Raw genomic sequence first — 15,415 nt, forward strand, 5'->3', positions numbered from 1 at the left:
TATGTAAGCTTCTAAACCTCATACACCTTTTCTTAGATAACTAAACGATTCTAGAACTTATAGAAATAAGTCTAAAATTTTCAGACCAATTTGCCATTTCCCACAATTCTAACTATGAAGAGGGATGCCGTAATCATAGTTGAATTTGAGAAACCCAAATTACATAATGCTATCTTCAAAATCTCTCTTAGTGAAAGCGTTTCCTCACAATCATTTTCATGAAGGAGAGAAACGTTACGACACTTAGATTTTATTGTGTATGTGCCCTTATCCATGTGAATTTGTTATAACCATAATCACAAGATAATGCTGGTGACAAATCCAAACTCTTATGGACAGAACATGTTCATTCTTAATTTCTTGCCATCAAGGGTCCCACCAGTGCTTCCAAGTTATTGAGCAGCCCACCCTTTCATTTCAATGTACTTTCCATTGAACAAGGTGTCTTGCCCGTATGTAATCCATTGAGAACTCATAGAACTCACATGCATAGTTGACTAAACTGGAATGGCACAGAAACAAGTATACGTCAACATGATAGGTTACGAACCTCAAGTCGTGTGCTAGTGATTATTGATTAGGTTTATTCTTGATCAGTTCTTGAAAACTTTTCAAGTCATTTAGACTCCCACTGACCTCTTAACATATATGATTCTCTTGTCAAGAAGCATTGTTTGACAAAACAAATATTCAAGAGTTTGTGCAAAATTCTATAAAATCTAACACTCAACTTCGTTTGTTCTAGTTGGTATTTGTCTTCCTCAAGACATCACAACTTACAAATTTCAAATGTGTAGGAATAAGATAACTTTCTCTATTACACATTTAAGTGTTATAAACCTACTTAAGATGTGTCACTCTATGTCACAATCTTAATTCAATATTGGAACGAAGTATGATTCATCTTAATGTGTTAACCACTATAGCAATTCTTGATTCCTCTTCTTAGGCAAACTAGTGTATTAAGGTGTTCTTAGAGGATGAATTGTAATATGGTTCTTTACTATTACTAAGATGATCATAAAACTTGATATATAAGTACTCTCCCTTCTTCTTAGATTGGAGAAACTTCTTATCTTTCTGCCTAATTGATTCTTTTTATTCATTCTGCTATTCATTGAAACTTTTCAATGGTTCAGAATCATGCGTAATGCTATAAGGATAACCATATTCACTAATCCTCTAGTAAATATGACAACCAATCTTATTGTTATTTATGGTGGACTTTACTAGTGCACAAAATTGTGTACCAGTTCTCCTAGTCCTTCGCTTGACTCTTTGTCAAGGAATTAGTCTTAAAATTTCTAAGTACCAAGATTTCCATACATCACATGATTCAAATCATATGATTCCAAGATTCTGTCCAATTGAAACTTGGGCGATGGGAATCTTTCCTTACTTAGAAAATTTCAACACTACCATAAATAATATAACCAAGAATCTCATCCACTTAATATTGCTTATAATAGAAACACATAGACATCAATTCTCATAATTGCCATTGCAAGGAAATATAAATAAGATAAAATCAAATTTTATTTTATTGCGGAAAAAATAAATAACCTTACAATGTAAATGAAAACTATGCTATTACATATTCCTAAGCAATCTACCATAACTCTAAGCAGTAGCTCAAAAATCCGATCATCGAATCCATGTGATCGTAATCCATTTCTTCACGATCAGACCCAGCTCGCTCCTTCCTTTAAGCTTCCTTTCTTTTCTTCGATCCTTCAAAACATCGAAATGTAATCTTATCACATCATGTATTAAGAATCTCCAAATAGGAACTTAATGGAGTTAGATATTAGATTTTACCTAAAGCAGAGTCATACATCTTGACTCTCCCATCTCTTAGATCTTTTAGGTAGTGAGGGCAGCTTCGTAACCAATGCCCCTTCTTTTGGCAGTATAAACACATGGATCCTTCTGGAATGGTACACGGGACTATCTCAGACTCAGCCATTCTCTTGCTTAGAGAAAACTTTTCTGGACTTCCAATGTCGCCATTTCCCATAGAAGGTTGGGATCGATATTGATTTATCAGACAAAATTTGCTCGACCAGTGTGCAAAAATCATTTCTGATTCAGCAGCAATAAGCAAATGAGTCAAATCAATAAGGGTCATGTCGTGGTCCATCATATAGTACTCTCTAACAAACTTACCATATGATTCAGGAAGTTACTCAAAAACCAAGTCAACAGCCAACTTCCTTGAGACATCGACACCTAACAATCTTGTCAATGTGTGACTTCATCTTTAAGACGTATGTACACACAAGCTTTCCATCTTTCTGTCTTATTGCCAATAGGGCTTGAGTGATATTGAACTGTGTCAAGTTTTTTTTTAAACACGTGGGTCAGGGATAATTATTGGAGGAGGTGGAGAAATGAAGCATGATTTCCATTTCCACAATCCAATTGTGGAACATCATCTTTATGTGGAAAACCTTTTCCAACGGATTTAGGAAGACCATAGTTGTCAGACTTTGACATCTATGAAATGGGAGAAAATTCAATTTTAGTTGATTAAGTCCTTAATAAAACACCCAAATGAGATATTAAGGCTAGGATCCAACACAACATCCTACTTCCCATTCCTTAGCCAGAAAGATATGTGGCCATGAAAGGCGAAGGAAGGTTGGAATGCCAACAGGCGTCTATTATTGAATTCACCCGACCCGACAGTACCCGTTTGGGGAACGTCCAGTACCAAAGTCACTAAATGGGTAAGTCGCCAATCCTTAAAACGGAATATGTAATGCTATGTAATGTACTTTATCTGCTGGGTTATGGGCGGTCATTTTACTAGTTATAATCACCCTTGTGTGATTCCTGTTGAAGCATATAGAGGGATGATGTAATCCAACTTGCAGAACTTTTGAAGGTAATTGAATGACGATTCACTAATTTTCCACCATGAAAAACGAAAGGAAATTTAAGTCTTAAATGTATTGAAAACTCCTAGATCTTTTGAGATTCATTGAACTATTCAATGGCATGTTTAAATCTCGATATGCCCCTCGATTTGTGACTGGGATGCCGAGGATCACAAAACAGGGTGTGAATAACCATGCAAATATACATGGTGCCCCCAATGTTACAGTCACCTATTCGATGTGCCGGTTAACCACACACGCTCCATCGAACTATGACAGCCATCGAGTCACCCTTTGCCACATTTGCATAGAACCCAATTAGTGTGTCGGTTAACCACACACGCTCCGCTAACATCTTAGCAAGGGTACAAAGTGTAATTTCATGCAATTGCATCAATTCACTTTTGCCTAAAGTAACTAAGATTGGGAATTTTGTAAAACATTTAGCTACTTTCTTTTTCATTATACTTTTAATGAGGAGAGGGTTTACCCTATCCTACCCGTTCGGCTAACGACCCTCCACCAATCAAGGAAGTGGTGGGTGAGAGTGGACACCCATTAAATGGATATAGGCCATAACCTTATACCCCCCTTATAGATTGGCTTCGTGAATGAGGCCTACTAACGGTAAGACTAGCAGTTTAAGTTATACATATATAATATTAGACTTTGTATATAGTATAATGGTGTGTTTTACACTTTTAAAATACTATGTGGTTTAAATTTATAAATTACACTTTCAATTTAATCAAATATAAACCAAATGATGATGGATTTATTAACTTTCTTTTAATTATACTTTTAATTAACTTAATAAAACCAAAAGGGTGAAATTTAAACTTTTCAAAACTAGGGTTTTAGAATTTAACATTTTAAAATTAAACTTTTAATCAAAATTTAAATTCCAAAACTTGAGGGCAAGTTTTGAAACTTTTTAAAACATAAGCAAGAACATTCTAGATCAAATTAAAAATAATAATAATTAACCAATTCATTAGTAATTATCTAAATATGACCTAATTCAATTTCTTGCAAGATAATCTATCAAATAATTCAAATAAATCAAGTTTATCACATAAGGCAATGATTATCTAATTAATTTGACAATTATCTTCTATTTTGGTAAGAATATCTTTTAAATTAAACCATTAATTTAACATAATCCTTTAAATCCCCTAAAAATCGAAATTATGGGATGGCATAATTCAAACTCTTTAATTACCAAATTTAAACACTTAAAAGATAATTACAAGATATGGCATTTATCCAGATCCATAAAAAAAATAGGATCTTATCTAGGGGAAGGAAGCAAATTTCGAAATTCAAGGGTTGGATAACACTAGAATTCGAAAACTCGGAGGCTAAGGAAAGGGTTTGGGAAACCCTAACAAATTTCGAAATCTAGGAGGCTAAGGAAAGGGGTTGGGAAACCCTAACCAAATTTCGTAAATCATGATTCAAGAACCCTAATTTTGAAAATTCAAGCCTCTTAGGGTTTATTGGCCATAAACCCTAATTTTTGATATTGCCATATTTATACCTATTTTTAGGCAATATTTAAGTACATTTTTGTATATAAGTTGGTAATTTGTTTAGAATAATGGTACTTGTGAGTTTAAATGTTATTTGCAGCCAAAAAGAAGACATTTTGAAGAAAAGGGACTAAAAACATTAAAGGAAGAAGCTTTGGGAGTTAAAAGATTAAAGGACAAGAAAATCAGGGAAAAAGCGTTCTCACGTCGTGAGAACTGGAAGATTCACGATGTGAGCTTAAGTTCTAGAAGATATGTATGTGGGTGAAGGAATCTTTGCCGAACAAGGTTATCTTGTACTCACGACGTGAATAATTTATTATTCACGACGTGAATTATTAAAATCGGGAAACTATATATATCCTTGACCATTGCGAATTGAAGTGACTTTTGGCAGAAGAAAGAGATTCCAGAAGACTAAATTCAGAAGAAAAAGAGATCTGGAAGTGATTTTCAACACCAAAGAAGAGGAAGTTCATAATTTGCTTTATAAACTTGGTACATTAAACATGTGTTTGATTACAGCTTTTAACTGTTTAGTTGTTAATATGTCCAGCTAAATCTAGTTGCTTCTGTTAGCCAGATGAAGCTGGAACTCATGGTTTGAATGTATTAGATTTGACTTTATTTGTTGGTTATATGCTTGTGTTGATTGATTTTACCTAGCATGTTTAGTTAATGATTTAATTGCTTTAAATTCTAGTTCTGTGTAGTTAGTGAACACAAATCTGCATGAATATGAATACCTAATAACAAAGTGAACACTAATTTATTAGAGCTAAGATCAAACCAATCTTAGATAAGTAATTGAATCATTGAATTAAGTTGTGTTAGAAAACGCATATTATGACTGTAATTGTGTTTTGATTAATCAATCTCCATAGCTCCAATCTTATTTGATAATTGATTATGTGTTAACTATTGTGTGACCACACATAGATTTACATGAATTGGCTAATAATTAGTAGGTTTAGAACTAAACTGCTAATACTTCTTAAATTGGTAACCAACGGTAATAGTTTTGACTAATGTATAACCATTGAGTGAAAGTGGATTCGAACTAACAGAAGTATTTTGTTTATTGATTGAGTTTTGTTTAAGAATTAAGTTCATCTAAACTTTCAAAATTAGATATAAACCCTTTTTAGCTTATTAATAATTAGATTAATTTAGTAGCGAATATATAAAATTAATAACATTGTTCCCTGTGATCGACACCCGACTTACCTAAGCTATACTGTAATCTGACTAGGTACACTGCCTATAAGTGCATAGTTAGTCTAAGTTTGTTAGGTTATAAATATTAAAATTAGTGGGTACTTTCGTGCACATCAAGTTTTTGGCGTCGTTGTCGGGGAACGACCTAGTTTATTAGTTTATTTATTTGCATTAGATTAATCGATCCTTTTTGTGGGATAAAACCTGCAAAAAGTTAATTAGTTATTTTTTTAGTTGTTTAGCTTAGTTTATTAGCATATTATTTTAGCAAAAATTTTGATTTTTTTTCTGTCACAGAACTCACGACGTGAGCTATATACACTCACGACGTGAATGTTGTGATTCTTAGTTTTTGTTATTTCTTAGTTTATTTTTCTATTTTAGTTCAGTATTACGTTTTTATTTTGTTTAGTTTGCAGGAGTTCATGACCAGAGGCTCTAACACACCTTTGGTGCCACCGATTGAAGATCCAGAAGCTGCATTTCACAAAAAGACTGATAAGAAGACGCCATTGCAAGAACTAAAGTCAGCATTTTCAAGGAAGTTGGGAAAGAAGACAGGAGAGTCAAGTTCATCCTCAACGAACAAGAGCAAGCTTGAACACTTGGATCAAATACCCGTCCAAACCGAATCCGAATACGATACCAAGCCTGAATTTGAAGAACATATGAGCGAACCCGAGAACGAGCCAAGGAACGAGATGGCAGACATTGAGGAGATGTCCATGGGAGCTTACAAGAAGCGGATCTGAGAAGATGTGGGTCCCGGTTTATTCAAACCCGCAATACCTGCCACTGCCACATTCGAGCTGAAGGGGCACATCTTGATTGCACTGAAGGATATCCCATTCTATGGGAAAGATCATGAGGATGATTTTAAGCATCTAGATGAAGTAAATGACATTGTGGATTACTTCAATGTCCCAAATGTCAACAGAAACACTGTCCTGCTCAGAATGCTTCCCATTACTTTTAAGGGAGCTGCTAAAGAGTGGTTAAAATCACTTCCACTGGGTACAATCACCACTTGGGCTCAAATGCGTGAGAAATTTCTTGACCAGTTTTGCCTGCCATCCAAGATAGCTAAACTCAAGAAGGCAATAGCCAACTTTGAACAACAGCCGGGGGAGTCATTGTACGAAGCATGGGAGTGGTACAAGGGCTTGCTCAGAAATTGCCCTCAGCATGATCTTAATGTGCAACAAGAGATGTTGATTTTCTATGATGGGGTCAACGTTATGACAAGACAACTCCTTGATTCTCAAGGACCTTTGACAAAGAAAAATCCAAGGGAGGTCAAGGAGCTAATTGAAGAATTCAAGAAGCACTCTCGTGAGTACCACAACCCTAGGCAAGATGGAATCAAAGGCGGTGGAGGGGCCCAAACTGAAGACATAGCAGCCATGATGGCTATGCTAAATAATATGGACCGGAGGTTGACACAAATGGACCACTCAATTCATGCCATAAGAGTGGGTCGCAAAAGGTGTAGTGGTTCACACTTGACCAAGGACTGCAATTTAGATGAGTTTGGGAACAGAAAGGCTCAAGAGTGTTACTCGAGTGGGGACAAGTATGATGAAGACTGGAGGAAACCAAAGAAGGAGTGGCTGCCATATGAAGAATTTAATAAGCAAAAAGAAGAAAAGTATAGGCAAACAAGCCGAGGCTTCTACCAAAAGGAGCAGCCACCAGCTGAGAAGAAACCCGATCTAGAGACCATGTTGATGAAGTTTATGGAAGCCTCGGAAAAGAGACACGAGGCTACTGATTCTGCCATTAATGAACAAAGAACTTTGGTGAAGAATCATCATGCATTGATGGTAGAACAACAAGCTTTAATAAAAAATCAACAAGCCTCCATTAATAATCTTGAAGTGTAACTTGGTAAACTAGCCACTCCGGTTCATGAGAAGCTGTCCCCGAAAAATCCTGAAACAAAGGCCCAATCTCATGTAATGGCCATAGATACTAAAGAAGAGGCCATCTCTGAGTTCCTAGAAGCCTTAGCAGAAGAAAAACAACAGCCCGATCCAAAGTCAAAGAAGCCCAAGCTCGAGACTCATAATACTGTTGAATTGACGAACTCACGACGTGAGCCATATAAGCTCACGACGTGGGCCCGTCATGAATAGAAAAATTCTATAGTTGGTTTGGTTTATCAGCCGCCTTTGCCGTTTCCTTCCCGAGCTTCCCTTAGCCCACTGGAAAGAGAGCATCTAGAGTTTGTTAAGCATGTGAAGGGTATCCCGATTAATACTCCCTTTGTCGAGTCCTTATCCAAAATTCTTGAGTATCAAAAATTACTGCAAGACTTGATAGACACTCACAAGTGTGACAACCAGATATTTCGAGACAATGTAATGTAACACCTATAAAATTTAGGTCAAAATATAACTTTCCTAAAATCTTATTTGGGTTAAATAAAGTGGTAGGAATCGTATCAAGGTTTTCATACATATAAAGAACACAAAAATCCGAGTTATAACGAAGAAGTTATGACCATTCTAGGATTTCCGACAAAACCGACAACACCGATTAAACGAAAAACACGAAGTTTCAATACAATAATTTTTAGCCTTAGGTATCTAAATAAAAGTTTTAGATATCATTAAACCGTGAGCGTACATAAAAAGAACGTCCAAATCTGACTTCGTATGAGGAAGTTATGATTTTTCCAAGATTCGGATATAGTGGTAGGCAGCTAAAAACTCGAAATAGAGCTCGAGAGACTTTTGGCCAAAACATACCAAATGAGAATCGAAGGTCTCAATAATAGTAGCGCAACGGCGAAAATTCTGACGAAAACGGACATCGGATGAAGAAGTTATGGAATTTTAACGGACTTTTCGTGTCTCGGCCCGTTAAAAATAAATAATTAAAAATAAAGTCAAAATTTGCCGATGAAGTCCAAACGAGAGTTGTAGATCATATTTTTAGCTACGTGTGCATATAAAGAACGGCGAAAACGGAGCTCGTACGCGAAAGTTATGGATTTTACAAGTTCGAGGCCCGAAATTCGAGGTTGTCGGGCTTGCCACGACGTGGCACAAGCTTGCCGCGACCCGGCAAGTGACTGAGGGTGTCCAATCAACGGAAGAGGATAAGTTTGACTCCCCACGACGTGCCCATCACTTGCCACGATGTGCCCATCACTTGCCACGACGTGTCCATCACTTGCCACGACGTGGCACACCCCAAAAATGCCCCTATAAATAGATTTCAAGGGCTCCGAGTTCCATTGCTCAGTTCCCTTCTTTCTCACGCCGAAACACTGCGTTTAAGCCCCCGAGACCCTCCCAAAGCCCCGGTTTTTCACCTTCAAGTCCCGAAGGAAGGTTTTGTGTTCCCAAGATTCCCGAGATTCCCGAGAATCCCTATATTTTCCCGCGTTTTCAACTCTTCCTGTCAAAGTTCTGCTCGATTCTCCTCTCGACTACTTCAAATCAACCACTTCAATCAAGTGAGTTCATACCCCTATAACTACGTTTTCAAATGTTTTGTAAATGCTTTTATACACTTTTAAGGGGGGGAATACAAGTAAACACACGACTAAAATCGTGTGAAACATCGATCTTTTGCTATACTTTTCATACTGTTGTTTTAACTATCTTATGAAGTTATTATCATGCAAAATACCTCACAACACAACTTGACCCTCTTGGGATACAATATGTTTTATAAATAGAAATATGTTTTATTTATACGTTTGCATACTACATCATGTTATAGTTGAAATGGTTACCCTTGATATGATGTAGTATGCAAACGTATAAATAAAACATATTTCTATTTATATAACATATTGTATCCCAAGAGGGTAAAGTTGTGTTGTGAGGTATTTTGCATGATAATAACTTCATAAGATAGTTAAAACAACAGTATGAAAAGTATAGCAAAAGATCGATGTTTCACACGATTTTAGTCGTGTGTTTACTTGTATTCCCCCCCTTAAAAGTGTATAAAAGCATTTACAAAACATTTGAAAAGGTAGTTATAGGGGTATGAACTCACTTGATTGAAGTGGTTGATTTGAAGTAGTCGAGAGGAGAATCGAGCAGAACTTCGACAGGAAGAGTTGAAAACGCGGGAAAATATAGGGATTCTCGGGAATCTCGGGAATCTTGGGAACACAAAACCTTCCTTCGGGACTTGAAGGTGAAAAACTGGGGCTTTGGGAGGGTCTCGGGGGCTTAAACGCAGAGTTTCGGCGCGAGAAAAAAGGGAACTGAGCAATGGAACTCAGAGCCCTTGAAATCTATTTATAAGGGCATTTTTTGGGTGTGCCACGTCGTGGCAAGTGATGGCCACGTCGTGGGGAGTCAAACTTATCCTCTTCCATTGATTGGACGCCCTCAGTCACTTGCCAGGTCGCGACAAGCTTGTGCCACGTCGTGGCAAGCCTGACAGCCTCGAATTTTGGGCCTCAAACTTGTAAAATCCATAACTTTCGCGTACGAGCTCCGTTTTCGCCGTTCTTTATATGCACACGTAGCTAAAAATATGATCTACAACTCTCGTTTGGACTTCATCGGCAAATTTTGACTTTATTTTTAATTATTTATTTTTAACGGGCCGAGACACGAAAAGTCCGTTAAAATTCCATAACTTCTTCATCCGATGTCCGTTTTCGTCAGAATTTTCGCCGTTGCGCTACTATTATTGAGACCTTCGATTCTCATTTGGTATGTTTTGGCCAAAAGTCTCTCGAGCTCTATTTCGAGTTTTTAGCTGCCTACCACTATATCCGAATCTTGGAAAAATCATAACTTCGTCATACGAAGTCAGATTTGGACGTTCTTTTTATGTACGCTCACGGTTTAATGATATATAAAACTTTTATTTAGATACCTAAGGCTAAAAATTATTGTATTGAAACTTCGTGTTTTTCGTTTAATCGGTGTTGTCGGTTTTGTCGGAAATCCTAGAATGGTCATAACTTCTTCGTTATAACTCAGATTTTTGTGTTCTTTATATGTATAAACCTTGATACGATTCCTACCACTTTATTTAACCCAAATAAGATTTTAGGAAAGTTATATTTTGACCTAAATTGGACAGGTGTTACATTACATTGTCTCGAAATATCGAGTTGTCACATCATCCCCCCGTTAGAGGGAATTTCGTCCCGAAATTAGAGTTTAAGCAAGACTTAATAATTATGTTACGGATAGAAGTTTTACTTGCTTCTCGCGTTCTTAAGTGAAATCAGGTTCTCGCTTGGCATTCCAGCGAACCTTTCACTATCGGGATACGACTTTGCTTCTTTCGTTTGACTTCGCTGGTATAATAACCCTTCTTGGTCGAATGTATGTTGAATGTTTTGTGGTTTGTGATAGTATTCCCTACAATTATTGTCTCCAGATCTTCAGAGCAATTACCGCTGCTCATGACTCAAGATCACGTGTTGAATAGTTAACTTCTTGTGTCTTAAGTTGTCACACCCCCAAACTTGAACGGCGGAAACGTTCGGGGGCGGATGACTTCATGTAGTAACGTAACAAATGAATACATAGTAAAGAAAGCAATACAACCATCATATATATAATTGAAAGTTTACATTTGTCAAAAGTTACATGTTCAAAACCAATGATGTCAAAATACGAGATTAAACTGGCGCCGCAGCATCCCTTCATCAAAAGCAAAATGAATACCTGAAATTTACTGATTTCCTGGGACATACAAGTAATTTTGAAAGAGTAGATCAGCATTTAAGCTGGTGAGTTTCATAAGTATTTAAATGACAATGTTTGAATGAAATGAAATGTTTTGTCCTTGTTTGTTTGTGTTTAGAAAATCCTATATTTTCTACTAGTATAATAGTAGCCTTCACTCAAGACCAATGTTTGTTTCTAAAATGTATGTAAGTGTAAAATAACCAATGAGTTTGAAAACCTTGTAAATCAATGCATTTTTAATACCCCTTGTGAGTTTTATAACCATACTATCGACTCGGAATGCCTATACACAACGTTCTTCAGGCGTTGAAATGTTATGACGTTTGTCACCCCAAACGGTGGACTGCAGCTAACAGTCAGGGCGCGGGTTGTCAAGCCCGTATAGATCTATACACAAACACCACGCTCCCCCTCCAAGGGATTCTGGTATATAATACAGGACTTGAAATGTGTACTCGATCGTACATGAAGTTAGTGTCTCACAAAACCGTGGTATAAAAACAGATCTACTTGTTAAAATGTTACGTTTGTTCTTGTATACGAAAGTAAACTTCTTGAAATTCATGTTTCTAGTACATAAGAGTTAGAAATTTGTTCGTAAAACCATACCTATTATAGTTTTCTAAAAGTGTGTCTTGTTTGTTTAGAAATACCTAGAAAAGGAATCACTTGTTTATGAAAGCATAGATTTTTGGTGTAGAGTCTAAGATAGACGAGAATAATCTAAGAAAAGTTTAGTTTATACATGCATTACAACAAATTTATATTTCAAAAGATAGAATGCCATTTTAACATATGTTATATATGTGAAAGTTCCTTAAAGGTTTATAAATCACATGTGATTTGGATATATAATAGCATATAAAAGAGTTTCTTTATGTAACACACGATAATACTCCTGTGTTTTACTTGTAATCCCCCCCTTGAAAGCATATAAAAGAATTTATAAAATATTTAAAAGGTAAATTAAGGGGTATGAACTCACTTGAAAGTTTGAAGATAGCGAGATGGAAAACCGGGCAGAGTTTCGTCTCGGGAAACGGATTTTCCTCGGGATTCTCGGAAATCTCGGGAGTAAAATCGACCCTCGGGACTTGAGCAAAAAGACCAGAGCTTCGGGTTTGAACGGGCACGGAAAACGAGGCAAGATTATGAGAGAGAGGAGAGAAATGAGCCCTTTTCTCGGAAGCCCTCGCATCCTATTTATAGGAAGGCTGAACTGCCTCGGTACGCTGGGCGTACGCTCGTACGCAGCGCGTACGCGTACGTCATGCATGACCGAAGCCTCGACTGCCTCGGCTTCGGATGGGACGGGTTGCTGGGGATGCGGGTCGGATGGGACGGCGGGTCGGACGGGACAGCGGATCGGACGGGTCGGACGCTTCGGACGGGTCGGACGCCTCGGATAGGGCGACGTGGACGATCAGAGGCCAAGTCTCTCGGGTACGCAGGGCGTACAGGGGTACGCAGCGCGTACCTCGGATGAGGACGCTGACTCCTCTTCGGATAAGGTCCGATTTTTGAATTAAATAAATATATAATTTATTTAATAAACTTCAAAAATTCATATCTTCTTCATACGAACTCCGTTTTCGATGGTCTTTATATCCACGCGTAAGTGATACTACGCTCTACAACTTTCGTTTAGACTCCGTCGGCAAATTCCGAAATTATTTTTTATTTATTTATTTTAAACTCATCGTGTTTAAGGAATTTCTTTGAAAATTCATAACTTCTTTATCTGATGTCGGTTTTTGCCAGACTTTTTACCGCTGGAATACCATTGTCGAGACCTTCGATTCTCGTTTAGGTCATTCCGGCCAAAAGTCGCTCAATCTCCGATTCGAGTTTTTAGATGTCTGTTGCTAAGCCGAACTTGGAAAAATCATAACTTCGCTATATGAAGTCGGATTTGGGCGTTCTTTTCACGTACGATTATGGTTCAAAGACATTTAAACATAGAAGGAAATTAAATAGAACTATTTGTACATTTTATTATGAAAGTAAATTTTATTACTCAAAAGTGGTTACAATACTTGACCCTTTTTGGTCATTACAAAGAGTTGAAATATCGGGTTGTCACATCATCCCCCCGTTAGAGAGAATTTCGTCCCGAAATTTAAAGTAGTAAAGATACTAGTGAACATGAAAGAGATGAGGGTACTTTTGTTTCATCTGATCTTCGCGTTCCCATGTGAATTCAGGTCCCCGCTTGGCGTTCCAGCGAACCTTCACGATGGGTATGCGACTTTATTTTGTTTGTTTGACCTCTCGGTCCATGATTTCTACTGGTTCTTCCATAAAGTTGAGGCTCTCGTTGATCTCGATCTCGTCGAGTGGAATAACAAGAGTCTCGTCGGACAGACACTTTTTCAAGTTTGAGACGTGGAAGGTTGGATGGATGTTACTAATTTCGCGCGGTAGGTTAAGTTTGTAAGCCACAGGGCCGATTCTTACAAGGATCTCGAAAGGCCCTATGTATCTTGGATTTAGTTTCCCACGCTTTCCAAATCGTATTAAACCCTTCCACAGTGAGACCTTTAATAAGACGTGGTCTCCTACCTGGAATTCCAAAGGTTTCCTCCTTTGGTCAGCGTAGCTTTTCTGTCGGTCTCTAGAGGCTTTCAATCGTTCACGAATCTGAACGATCTTCTCTGTCGTTTCTCGTATGATTTTCGGACCGGTGAGAGTGCTTTCAGGAACTCTTCCTCTAGCTAACTGGGTATCGCCAACTTCAGTCCAGCACAGAGGGGATCTGCACTTTCGACCATAGAGGGCTTCAAACGGAGCAGCCTTTATGCTTGTATGATAACTATTGTTGTATGAAAATTCGACAAGGGGTAAATGAATATCCCATGCCTTTCCAAAGTCAATCACACAGGCTCTCAGCATATCTTCTAAAGTTTGTATTGTTCTCTCACTTTGTCCGTCTGTTTGTGGGTGGTAGGCTGTACTCATGTCTAGCCTAGTTCCCAGGGAACTTTGTAGTGACTGCCAGAATCTTGAAGTGAATCTACTATCTCGATCGGAGATAATGGATATCGGAACACCATGCAGTTGCACTACTTCCCTTAAGTAAGTTCTTGTAAGCTTCTCCATTTTGTCAGTCTCCTTGATGGGTAGGAAATGCGCGGATTTGGTCAATCTGTCGACAATGACCCATATGGTATCGAGTCCACTTGTCGTCTTGGGTAACTTGGTTATGAAGTCCATAGTAATCCGCTCCCATTTCCATTCTGGTATCTCTGGTTGTTGTAGTAATCCTGACGGTTTCTGATACTCGACCTTAACCTTAGCGCAAGTAAGACATTTACTCACGAAGGTAGCAATTTCTGCTTTCATGTTAGGCCACCAGTACAGCTTCTTAAGATCCAGATACATTTTATCTGAACCCGGGTGAACGGAATATCTTGAGTTGTGAGCCTCGGTCATGACTACGTTTCTGAAACCACCATGGTTCGGGGTCCAGATTTGGTCCATGAGATAGTAGGCTCCGCCACCCTTGACTTCTAGATTCTTCTCCATTCCTCGCAGGGATTCACCTGCCACATTTTCAGGTTGCAAAGCTTCCATTTGTGCCTCCTTAATTTGTGTGGATAAGTGGGAATGGATAGTCATGGTCAGAGATTTGACCCTCCGACCAGTGTATTCCTTTCGACTGAGGGCGTCAGCTACTACGTTGGCCTTGCCAGGATGATAACGAATTTCGCATTCGTAGTGATTCAGTAACTCAACCCATTGTCGTTGCCACATGTTGAGTTCCTTTTGATCGAAAATGTGTTGAAGGCTCTTGTGATCGGTGAAAATAGTACTCTTTGTCCTGTATAAGTAGCGCCTCCAGATCTTCAGAGCAAATACCATTGCTCCTAACTCGAGATCGTGTGTCGTATAGTTCACTTCGTGTGTCTTAAGCTGTCGGGAGGCATAAGCGATAACCTTCCCTCTCTGCATAAGAACACAACCAAGTCCTTGATTTGACGCATCGCAATACACTACGAAGTCTTCTATCCCTTCGGGGAGGGATAGTATCGGTGCGGTGCACAAGGCCTGCTTTAGTGTCTGGAATGCCTTCTCTTGTTTCGCTTCCCAGTCAAAGGCCACACCTTTC

General features: G+C 38.2%; 1 non-coding gene across 1 annotated transcript; it reads right to left on the reverse strand.

The window, feature by feature from the left end:
• Positions 1-6,714: 6,714 nt before the first annotated feature.
• LOC145071881 (small nucleolar RNA R71) lies at positions 6,715-6,821 on the reverse strand. Its single transcript, XR_013690842.1, has one exon. It is a non-coding gene; the product is annotated as a small nucleolar RNA R71 (small nucleolar RNA).
• Between the last annotated feature and the right edge of the window lie 8,594 nt (positions 6,822-15,415).

This window comes from Lactuca serriola, chromosome 8 (assembly GCF_051521515.1).
Source record: "Lactuca serriola cultivar US96UC23 chromosome 8, Lser_US96UC23_V15, whole genome shotgun sequence".
NCBI lineage: Eukaryota > Viridiplantae > Streptophyta > Magnoliopsida > Asterales > Asteraceae > Lactuca > Lactuca serriola.